Source organism: Thamnophis elegans, chromosome 1 (assembly GCF_009769535.1).
Source record: "Thamnophis elegans isolate rThaEle1 chromosome 1, rThaEle1.pri, whole genome shotgun sequence".
Lineage (NCBI taxonomy): Eukaryota > Metazoa > Chordata > Lepidosauria > Squamata > Colubridae > Thamnophis > Thamnophis elegans.
In genome coordinates, this window is record NC_045541.1 from 75240114 (window position 1) to 75253006 (window position 12893).

Below are 12893 nucleotides of genomic sequence, written 5' to 3' on the forward strand. Positions count from 1 at the left end.
TCACAGCCGTCAAGTGGTGGTCAAATGACAGCTGTGGATCCAGGAGGACTCCCAAGTTGCGAACCCTCTCTGAGGGGTATAAAATTTGACCCCCCAGCCTGAGTGGTGGAATAGTAGCCAAATCTTTGGGAGGGAAACACAACAGCCACTCGGTCTTTTCTGGGTTGAGCACAAGCTTGTTAACCCTCATCCAGTCCATAACGGCCTCAAGGCCCCGGCTCATCACGTCTACCGCTTCATTGAGTTGGCACGGGGCGGACAGATACAATTGAGTATCGTCCGCATATTGATGGTATCTAATCCCGTGCCTGCGGATGATCTCTCCCAGCGGTTTCATGTAGATGTTGAATAGTAGGGGGGATAAGACCGAGCCCTGAGGCACCCCATAATTTAGGGGCCTAGGGGACGATCTCTGCCCCCCCACTAACACCGACTGTGACCTGTCCGAGAGGTAGGAGGAGAACCACCGTAGCACGGTGCCTCCCACTCCCACCTCCCGCAGTCGTCGCAGAAGGATACCATGGTCGATGGTATCGAAAGCCGCTGAGAGGTCAAGGAGGACCAGGATGGAGGAACGTCCTTCATCTCTGGCTCTCCAGAGATCATCCATCAATGCGACCAAAGCGGTTTCTGTGCTGTAACCGGGCCTGAAGCCTGACTGGAAGGGGTCTAGGTAGTTTATAAAGACATACTGTATATACTCGAGTATAAGCCTAGTTTTTCAGCCCACTTTTTGGGCTGAAAAAAGCCGCCTCGGCTTATACTCGAGTCAGTGAAAAATTTGCCCGAAATGGAGGAGAAAAAGGGGCGGGGCCATGCTGCTGGGTGACACTCGTGAATGGCCCAGTGCCCCTGTGAGTTTCCCCTCCCTCTGTGTCAGTTTGCCGCGCAGCGCGCACCGCACCATCCCCCCTCCTCACGTTCTAATGTAATGCAGGGCTGTCTTACGATTACCCTTCCTCCCCCTCCTGCCGCTCTGCAACGATGTCCCACCTCCTCCTTGTTATGGCAAGCAGCCACATAGCGATGTCCCACCTCCTCTGGTACAGTGATCCAATGATAGGAATCACTGTGCCGTGTGTCATAGGAGGCGGGACATCGCTCCCGCGGCTGCACGGGACATCATCATCACAGCGGGACATCAGCATCATGAGGTGAGTGAAGTATTTCATTGAATACACCACTAGTTTACTGTTTTTCTTTGAAATAAATATTCAAAAACATTATTGGTATCTATTTTTATTTTTGAAATTTACCGGTAGCTGCTGCATTTCCCACCCTAGGCTTATACTCGAGTCAATAACTTTTCCAGTTTTTTGTGGTAAAATTAGGTGCCTCGGCTTATATTCGGGTCGGCCTATACTCGAGTATATACGGTATGTACCTTAGAAGCTATTTACTCTAAAGTTTTGAGAGTCATCATCCACATCTTTTGCTCAACAGTAAATGCTACCCTTCGGTTGAACTTTGGTTAGATTTCTGTTTAGGCTCCTTTGAAGCCTGCCATTTGTTTTAATTTATATCTATTAAAACAAATACTTGAAAGTGAATCTTTAACCCATCTTATTCTTTCAGATAGTTATATATTTTCTTTTAAAAAGCAAACAGACCTCAGTTCGCTCCACTGCAGATCTCACCGCACCCCACCCCCCAGCTATATTTATACAAGGCCCATGGAAAGGCATGGCAGACCTCAGATGAAAAGATTTAAATCTACATGTGTAAGTAGATCAATTTTGCTATTGCAACTTGTATTTGTGCTTCCTTTGTTATACAAAGGATAGAATCCTCCTTGCATAGAAGGGCATGAATTAAGTCTGTGCTTTCAAAATTGATGTTGGGAAGATATGCTATCTTTTACCAGAATCACTTCTGCTTCTATTCAGAGATTGCTGTTTTGTTATATCTTAACAGAACTGGCTTTTATGTCACACCTGGTCTTACAAGATTACAAGATTATTAAAGGTGCTATTAGCAAATTTGCAGACCAATTTCAATCAGCAGTTATACTGATCAACTATTTGCAAGATCAATGTGTCAAAATCTCCAGCAGAATTGCAAAATGTCTAGTGTTGCTATAACCATGAAAAATTACTGGTATATTCCATAGTGAATTAAGTCTGGATTAAATGCTTGAACATTTTACATCTACATCTACTTTTTATTAAACTATATACTTTGAAATTTGCCTTGTTCTGTCCTAATAAGTCAGATCAAATGTATAGTGAAATCTATTTCTTGTGTATATATAATGGTTTGTGATTTTTCCATCTATGACTGTTTACCAAATAAATAAAAAGATCCCAAGGATAAATGTACTAATTCAGTTGCACAAAATAAAAGAAGAATTTGCTCAATTTTGAATTGTGACCAAAAAAACATTTTGAAACCCTGGACAATTTGCCCTCTACCTCTACATGGTTTGAACTTAGTATGACATGATTTCAAAATACATTTAAAATTCAATAGCTATAATTTGGTCACTGAACAAAGTCTCAAACTTTGTTAACAGATTATCCCAATAGACTGTGGATTGGAAAAATAAATATGATTGGCCCTATTTCTGTAATTGTGGCTTTTTAAATATCAGCCCTGAATTTTTGAATATCTATAAAGTGATATTTCAATAATTTTGCCTCAACATGGGGTCATGACATGTACACCAAATGTTAAGCTATTCTCATACATTAGTGTGGTTCTGCAACCCCTCAAAATGATAATTATGTGAGTCCTCTGAATGAAGCAAACAGGTTAATTGGGGTTAGAATTGGTCAAGTAATAAATAGTTATTGAATTTTAATTAGTTTATCACAGCTGCACTTAAACTTTGAGGAACTAAAACTAGACTTTCATAGGCAAAGAAGGAGCAAAGTCAGTGCAATTTTTGGTAGGGTCCTCTTTTGGCCTATATGGCATGATCAAGTTTAAAACAAAAAGCAACAACAACATGATCTTCCTCTTTAAGATACTATACTGGTGAGTCCTTCAAGGAATCCCAACTCAGTTTGATAATTCCTGCTCTTCTTGATAAACTGAAATGTGATACAATGCCCAAGGCATCTGGATTAGTAGAGCATTTTGCACAGGGAACAGTGTTTAAACACAATACATAACACTGGGGTAAATGGGGTTGGTGCTCTCGGAACGTGGTTGTTTTCTTGCAGATGTTTCATTGTCAAACTAGGTAACATCATCAGTGTTTGGTAGTGAAATGAGTGCAAGAAAACAACCAAACTCAGAGAGGACTCCACAGTTCAACCTGGAGCCAAAATACTCTCTTCCATCAGTTACTGTTGTAACTGGCTCAGTTAGAAATTGTATCTCCACTGGAGAAAAGAAGATTTTATATAGCTAGATAAACTTCACTGTCCTACTACTCAGTTGAATCATAGTGGATAAAGAACATAATATATAGGTTTTCTTTGTTGCCATGAAGCTACTCCAAGTGGGCAGAGGCCCAGTCTTGATTTAGTCTTCTGCATGCAGGTGGAGAAGTTTTAAACCTTCCATTAACAGAAATTAAATACACAATTTCCTGTCTAATTGTTCCAGTTCTTGCCTTATTGCTTTGCCAGAATCTTTCAGATGGGAACAATTGTGCAGTTATCCATCTGGAATATATGATTTCCTGTTATTTTTTTCCGAAAGAAACTATCATGGAAAGAATGCTTTATGTCTTTATTTTTTTTAAAAAAAATGCTCAATTAATTAGGGGTGCTTTTTTGATTGTTTAAAATTATTTTTAAAAGGTGATTAATTAACCACATGATTGCATGTTACAATCCCAATTGGCAGAATTTTACATTTTAGTAAGAATACATTTTCGTAAGAATATGATTGCAGCCAGGTATTGTCCTGAAGGAGGCAGTATTGATGAGTGTTGCTCCCTTCCCTTAAAAATACTGTAGGAGAATTAGTGGAAGTTAAGATGAGAACTGGGATAATAATTACACTTTCTTGACAAACATTTCCAAGGTGAGAAGTTATTTAACATATTTATTTGAAAATCCTTTATGGATTTCCAGTACTGGGAACACTGCAGAAAGGAAACCAAATTAATTTTCATAATTTATTTTTCATAATTTATTTTCAATTACCTATAATTGGCAGATACTAAAGAATAATTCCCAAGCCCCTTTGGTAAATATGTGCATGGCTGCTATAAAATGGACTGCACATACAATACATGGCCATCCATAGATATTGTGATGCATAACATGCATACATATAAACTTTGTATGTTATTACTGAGCATGATTTATGGGAAACATAGAAAAAATATATATCCATTTCTTCCCAATTGTCCTGCTTGCTAGTCACTGGTTTAGGAAGCAAGCAATGTGGAACACTGGGAGGGAGGTGAAAAGTTAAAAAACACCTTTCCCTGTGATTTTAAGCAAGGTTGCAGGCTTTTTCTATTTGTTTCTGGGCAGCTGTGCACTTTGACAAGTTGGTTGGTTTGAAGGATAGATCAGGCATTCTGCATCTCTGTGGGCTGCAGGCTGTCTATCCTTGCCCTCTAGTAACATTATATATGTTCCTGGAATACCTGTTCTAATTGTTGATTTGAGTGTTGAAGTTTCTTTAGCATGTTAAAAGATTGTCATATAGGGGCAAGAATCATTTACAAATTGCAGAAATATAATGTTGATATATAAAGAAATAGAAAGTAAGAAAGAAAGAAAGAAAGAAAGAAAGAAAGAAAGAAAGATAGATAGATAGATAGATAGATAGATAGATAGATAGATAGATAGATAGATAGATAAACTGGGTACACATGAAGCCTTGGGGGGGATGAATTAAGTAGCTCTTTTAATCCCATCCATTGTCTTAAATGACAATATACAAGGACTTCAAGAAAAACCTTGGGCCTTATTATGTAATATATTACATAATATTACAAGATTACAAGAAGAAACTTGCTTGGGTTAAATTGCACAGTTAGATGTAAAATCTGATTAATTGCCTGGCATGTTTAAAAACCAATTCTTTTGTGGAGAAGCATCCTGAGTGACTGAAACACCAAGAGATCATTTATTTCTGGCAAGGACTGCCAGTTACCCCTAATTTTTCAAATTGAAGCAAAACTTTAATGTACATTATTTCATTTAATACTGTTCTGACCGGTTTACAATAAAAATGCCTGATATTATTAGATCAGTGATACTGGTATTTTCCAATGGACTAAGAATAAATCCCAGGAAACAAAGAAGAGTCATTTTTGAATCAATATGCATAAAATTAAGCATGCATAAGACTGTACTTTTTCAAATGGATTTTTTTACTATTAAAAACATAAACTTTACCTAACTCAATTATTTATAAGAGATATAATTGTTTTATGTCTAAACATATCTTTATATCTTGGTTTAGCAGAGGCAGCTGTTGTTTCATTGCAAAAGGAAATGAAGAATTACACTTGATATATAATTACTAAAATTAAAACAAAAAAATAAGAAAAGGAACAGGGCTAGCACCTAATTCCAGCAAGATGAAGTTAAAGATCTGTTTACATAAGGACGTGTTAAGATTGTATAATTGGTTTAGAAGGGAGGATGGTCAACTGATTCTAGGAAGATTTGCTCCAACAAGCATATGTTAAGATCATTGTATGTTTGCTTCAGAAGGAAGGGAAAGGATCATGGTTTGAAAATTTTTGCACACTTCCTTACATTATATGAAACTAGGGGGCCCTTGGAATGCAGTGGCTCAATGGCTAAGACGCTGAGCTTGTTGATCAGAAGGGTCAGCAGTTTGGCGGTTCAAATTCCTAGAGCCACGTAACGGAGTAAGCTCCCGTTACTTGTCCCAGCTTCTGCCAACCTAGCAGTTCGAAAGCACATAAAAATGCAAGTAGAAAAAATAGGATTCACCTTTGATGGGAAGGTAACAGCGTTCCGTGCACCTTCGGCATTTAGTCATTCCAGCCACATGACCACAGAGACGTCTTTGGACAACGCTGGCTCTTCGGATTTGAAACGGAGATGAGCAACGCCCCTTAGAGTCAGGAACAACTAGCACATATGTGTGAGGAGAACCTTTACCTTTATCTTAGGGGGTCCTTCTCTCTGTCCCCCTACCATTAGAGACCCCATTAATTGGAAACGAGACAGGCACTAGATCCTCTCCAACAAGCAAAAGTGTTCCTATGCTGATATGCTTTTGACATTTCATTTTCCTTTGTTTCCGTATTTGCTCTGGAATGACATAGTCAGAAAGCTTTGTGTTAGAGCAGATCTGTACAACCTGAAGTTCCAGCGCCACTTCTGGTTTCCAGCAACTGGGGATCTGGCTCTTGAAAGGGAAATGTACCATACAATTTTAATACAACAGCTAGCAGTTATTTACACTGCATTGCAGCCAATATAGGAATTATCATTAACCAATTTATTTCAATGGTTTAAATACTTTTTCAGGTTAGTTACAGGTATGATACACATGTGACATAGCTTTGATTTATTAATTATAAATTAAGCTTACCTTTCACTGAAAAGCAAGTGTCACTAGAGAACAGCTCTAAATTAATTTGATTGAAACAAGCCCCCCCCCCAGTTTTTTAATATTATATTTTCAGTATAGGTAGTCATCACTCTCAGTTTCTACACAACTGCTCAGATAGTTTTTCAGCTTTTATTTTAATGCTCAGAATCAATGCTGAAATACTTTGAGTATTCCACCATATTTAGCAAAGTAATAGCCTCTTCTCAAAAGAATATACTTACAAAATGAAAAGCAGCTTTCCCAGAATGTCATATTATGCTGGTTATGATTCAACATTGCAGGTAGTGGTTTCAGCTCTGGAATGATTTTTGGCATTAGAATTGAAAATGTTGAAAGATAGCCCAACCTTCACCTATAGTGAAGAAGACCAATATATTCTGCAGTAGAGATGAACCATGGTGGATCATCTCTAAAGCTTGGTTAACTTCAGCTGTTATCAACCTTAACCAACATGACCAGTGCTGAAGGATACAATGAGACTTGTAGACTGACAGTACTTGGAGGTCAATTTATTGCTCATTCCTTTTCAAGAGGAACTCAACCGTTGCTTTTAATAAGTAATCTAAATTCCCAACTTTTCTGAAATGTTATGTTCTTGGTCTTCTGTTTGGGATATACCTTCTGACTGAAAGCCACAAAATTTAAAATGGCTATTCAGTGGATAATTAGAGGTGAATGTATTCTTCATTGTGTGTCATTTTATGAAATTATGCTCTAAATTAATAATGATCTGTACCAGTCTCTAGATTTTTGGTGAAGACCTTATCAGGTCAAGGTCCGAAATAAATAATAATACATAAATAATTCCTTGTTTAGTCCAAGCCCTTGATAAGCAAACGTGTGTTATTGAAAGCAGAATGCAGTGGGCAAGCAGAAATTATTACAAATCCAGGGTGCAATCAACAGAAAAATCAACTTTTATTTAAAAACCTAGCATACCCACAGTACAATGAAACTATCACAAATATTCCACTGCTATACTGTATTTGTGGTTTTGAATGTCATAAATTCCCTGTCCAGACAATTGGCAAGCTGACCCTATCCTCTGCCCTTGCTTTCCACTGGTATGGACACTGGGGTCCTGAGGGGTGGCGGCGGCTGGGACTTTGGCTTAGGCATGAATGATCAGGATTAGAGTTGAAGTGGTGGCGGTAGATTTTCTTTCTCTAATCCTAGGGCACGGCTTTGGAGCATCATATTGAATTGATGTCTCCTCTTGTTCTTGTCCTCATCCAAACAGGATTTTTGTGCCAGGTTTTCAAGCAGAGATTTACTCACATTACTTGAATGACTGAAAGTGCAATATGGGATTTTCATGCCTTTTTTTTCATGTGTGGCTTATCAAGCAGGAATGCTTTCTATTAGTATCTGTGTGGTAAGGTGGTTGGCTGGATTCACACCATTTTTTACATACCAACAAGCTAAAACCTGACCCTGAAAATAGATCTCAAAAGGAGCTAAAAGCATAGCTTTAGCATGGGCTAAAATGGTGGTGGGTACCCCCTTTAATCTACTAAAAGAAGTTTATTATGTTGTCACAACCATTTGCTGAATTTAAAAAAAAATGTTACTCCAAGTAATTGCCCCCAAATTAAATCATCACTATCATTACTTCATATGATTTATGAATTTATGTAGCATATTTAGCCACAAACCAGAGTTAACATGAATGTATTCACATGACATCAGGGGTGAAATTCAGCAGCTTCCAACAGGTTCTGGAGAACCAATAGCGGAAATTTTGAGTAGTTTGGAGAACCTGCAAATACTACCTGTGGCTGGCCCCAGAGTGGGGAGGGAATGGAGATTTTACAGTATCCTTCCCTTGCCATGCCCATTAAGCCACTCCCACAGAACCGGTAGTAAAAAATTGAATCCAACCACTGCATGACAGGGTAAATCAAAGCAACTTTTGTTATATGATGGCCTTAGTTCACACAAAGACATACTGCGTTTTTTTCTGATTTTAGCTTAGTTGTTTTTTGTAAACCATGATGTACAGTATAGAAAATTATGGAAACAGAACCCTGGTCAGTCTAAAAAACTATTGACAATGTGTTGAAGACACAACTTTTCTGACAAAGCTCTTACAAAGAAGAAAAACCATCTCTGTGCAGACATGGAATAATATTTCGTGCTTTTTTTTTTAACGTGATGAATTTTTTCCTTTCCTTTCTTTTCCTTTCCTACCAGGGTTTATCTCTTTAATTATAAGTAGGTAGCAACAAGAATTAAGAGTCTTCTCAGCAGTAGATGGACTTGCACAACATATTAGCTTGAATTGTCTCATTTGTGGCTCAGTCTATGATGTGAAAGCAGCCAGTTGTAGATAGTTGCATGGTTCAGAGAGATTGAAAACCGAGAAAATCCAATTGAGTACATCTTGCAGTGGTGCCTTATGTCATTATCATCACTCAGCTGGGTTACTGCAATGCAGTGCACATGTGCCTGTGTTTTAAAATCATTTGGAAGAAGCAGTTGATCCAGAATGCAGTGACCAGATTGTGGTTGGAACTTTTAATGAGGACATAGCCCAGGCCGTCTGGACTGGCTGGTGGCTGCTGTCAACCCCACTAGGTAGAGCAGATCAGTAATTCAACACTACAGAGAAACCAGAAGTACACTTTATTGAGATTAGCTACAATAACATAATCTTGCAAATCTGATTGTGGTTATATTTCAACCCCCCCCCCCTTCTTATATCCCTATAAATCTGGGAGGCATCTGCCTGAGATGTTTCTGAAAAGTTTCTGTTTTCCAGGGCTTAAAAAATGTTACAGCCTCTTTGCCCAAGTAATGGTTTTGTATATTTCTGTCAAGATCATCTTCCTTAGTCTTTTCAGTTTCCAACTGCATTTTTCTATAGCCTTCTGGAGGCAATTAAAAAAAAACTTTACTCCAGAATCTATCTTATATTCCTATTAGATAGATTCTGGAGTAAACTTTTTTTTTATTGTCTCCAGAAGCCAATAGAAAAATTCAACTGGAAACTGAAAAGAATAAGGAAGATGGAGTAAAGTCACACATGACTTTTTTGACTATATTTCTTGATGATGGAGGTGATAGAAATGATGATAATAGTAGCAGCAGTGACTGGAATCTAATTACTGCAGGCATCATGACTCTTAGGATTTTATTTACTTGATGTCTTTTAACTTCACGTCTTCCAATAAGAAACTCTTCTAGTAGTTCTCAGGATTTCAAAAGAGGTTTGTTATACAGCATATGAAGCTGCTTTTTGAGAAATACACACCCGAAACTCATGTGGAAATTCAGAACTAGTTATAGGTGATCCTCACTTAACAGCGCTCAGTGATCATTTAAAGCGAATAAGCTGTATTTAAGATTGGTCCTTGAGGTTCCAGTTGTTGAAGCATGACCATGGTCATATGATCAGGATCCAGGTGTTAAGGAACTGGATTTTTGACTGTTGCAGCATCCTGTGGTCATGGGATCATGCTTTGCAACCTTCCCTGCCAGCTTCCCACAAGCAAAATCAATCCAGAGATTGGGTAGAAGCTGGAAATAATGTTGACATGAGGACCTCACTTAATGACCTGCACTGTGATGGCCAGCTCAGAGTCAGAGGATGAAGATCATCAGCCTAAAGGGATTCAGCTGGAAGAATTGCAGGCCAAAAAAAACAGTATTGACTAACAACCAGGAAAGGCAGCTATTGCTGGTCTTGGAAGACAGAGGCTAACACCTGCTCTGAGTGCAAGGGCTCACCACAAGGAGAGGAGGGCTGAAACAAAGGTGCTCAGCAAGGCTATTGGTCTGAAAGAAACCTGCCCTGTGGAAGGAACAAATTAGAATCATACCATTCCTGTATAAGGGGAACTGCACACTTCACAGATCCATTGGCAACAATTCTCCATTTACCTCACCATTGTGTTCCTCAACTCCATAGCTGCTTTCTAGTTTGTTCAAACCCTTTGCCATTGAATTCTGTTTGAAAACCTTTTAGTAAAGATATAAAACTTGCCTATGTGTCTGTGATTTCCATAGGCTCACATAAGACATGTATGGTCCTTACTTGATGTTGGTAATTCATAGGAAATGACAAGGTGGAGCTGAAAGGTGGGTCACATGCGTCAATAGTTTGGAATCCTTATGCAGCCGACCTAAGTCCAGTCCCCTGTGAATTCTTACCTAGTGACTCTTATCTAGTGCCAATTTGCTTTGACCATTAGTAGATCAGATTCTTATGTATAGAGTAGCATGTAACAAACCTTTAGTGCTTTATTTCCTATTCCTGGTTACTTGTTCCTGACAGTAATCAGGACCACTAAGTAATATGTCAAATGATGTCACACTTTAAGGCTGAATTCCTTAGGGACAGAAATCCTGTTCCCATTTACCACTGCAAAACAAGGGCTACCTGTGTACAATTACTTGATTTCTGGGATTATTATTACTTCTGAGTGTCATTGAGAGTTGGGTGACATGCAGGTTTAATAGATGGTGGTGATGGTGATCTTTAGTTTTCTTAGTGGTTTAAGTACTAAGATGTTTTTAAAAACAAGCAGGACTATTGGTGCATGAAAGGGGAAAATCCATAATTCCAGAATATGCTTAATTGGATGAAACAAAATAATGAACTAGAATGCAAACTTATGGTTTCTCCAGAATTCTTTGCAAGGTAAGATGGAACAAATACTAAGGAATGGGAAAGAAACAAGAAAGTCCTAAAATGGCCTTAAGGTATACTGTTTCCATTCATCTTGAGATTTTATATATTATTTACTTATTTTCTATGGCTGCCTATTTCACAAGTGACTCTGGGCAGCATATATCATAAAACCATTAAAACAATACAAAATATGTACGCTCACCAAGTAAAACTATTGCCATGAGTGTGAATACTGCCAAGAAACAGGATTCTTAATGTACTTGAACCCCAGACCCAGGTACACAACCTGGTCTTCACAACTTTATGAAACTAGGCCAGGGTCTCCTAATCTCCTAATCTCCTAATGTTCCAGAGGACAGGGGTTATGGCACAGAAAGCATTTTACTAAATCTACTAGTATCCTGGGACAAAGAAATAATGTCTGAAACTTCCCATTGTGAAGAACATTCAGTCAAGGCTACAGCTATTGAAACATTAAGTATGCTTTACTAGGTAACAATGAAAGCCATGTAGAAAGGGGCTACATTTCCAGGAGAATCATAGGAGGAGTATGTGCAGGGTGGGTGGGCTGTTGCTGCTGTGCTTGCATAGATACCACTAAATCAAAACGGTCACCGCAGAGCCACCCCTCCCATTGCTAGTTCCAACTACATTAGCCTTCTTTTCATATAGCATCAACAGCTGCTTAACAGAATTTTGCAAGAATGTACAGCTCCTGTTTAAGCACCATCAGAAAGGTCAGATTGACCAGAGTGCTGAGCATGCAACAGCTTCTTTAATGCCAGCTATCCATTTGCAGTGCCACTTATCACATCCCCCTACCTCTCAAACATCACATGCTGCACTTTGTACAATGGGGGTCAACAGCTATCTCTAAGGAACTGCAGTGCTCATCCTAACATCTGCCTAAAACCACAACATGCCTTTTGCAAAGACTCTTGCTTACTTGCCTGCTCTAGTCCTCTGCCAACAAAAGTCACTTTTTCTCATTTTATATATCTGCCTTTTATCACCTGCTTTTTGGCATCTGATTCCAGAAGTCTGTCACCAGCTCAGGGAGCGGCCATATTTTTCTGCTGGTGCACATGCCTTCTGTAGATAAGGTCCCAGATTCAATCCTTGGCATTTCTCCGGTTTCAGGTTCAAGCTTTGAAAGAAAGGGCACTCCCAGCTGCCTGGAAGAAGGCAGCTGTGAGACTGAATTTGAATAAATCCTCCACTGACTAAATTATTTGCCCAACAATCTCTTAGTTGCTAAGCTGCCTTTCTCTCAAAATACTCAAGTAACATGCAAGTCAGCTCTTGGATAACATGAGTAATTCCAGTCTACAGCAGGCAATCTGGTTTCTTGCAGATGTTTCTATCTATAAATGCCATAAGTCACCATCACTGGCTATATTGACTGGGGAATATGAGGGTTGTCCAAAACATCTGGATAGTCCACCTCTGTACCTGTTTCAAGGTGCCATTTCAGCTTCAGGCTTAGATTGTCCAGGTAGCACTAGTTGATACTTTTAAGATAAGGCTGTGATGTATTTATTTTCCCCACTTTCCAGTGGCTTTTCATTCCATTGGCATTAATTTTTTAGGACTATCTGGTTCAAAAATATGGATAGAAATCTCCCTTCTGACCTGGTGCTCCAAGACTCCAAAATATAAAGGAAAGGCTTTACATCGGTTTTCTTCAACCTCAATTAGACCATCATTCCCATTATCCAAAGTTAGGACAATGGGAATTGTAGTCTGGCACATCTGTCAA

The 12893-nt window shown here is 38.8% G+C and overlaps 1 long non-coding RNA gene across 1 annotated transcript in view; it reads left to right on the forward strand.

The window, feature by feature from the left end:
• Window positions 1-12893, forward strand: part of LOC116511199 — a 70678-nt gene that overhangs the window by 7869 nt on the left and 49916 nt on the right. Inside the window, exon 3 of the long non-coding RNA XR_004255728.1 lies at window positions 1576-1721. This is a non-coding gene — a long non-coding RNA (uncharacterized LOC116511199). The remainder of the gene's footprint in view (window positions 1-1575; window positions 1722-12893) is intronic.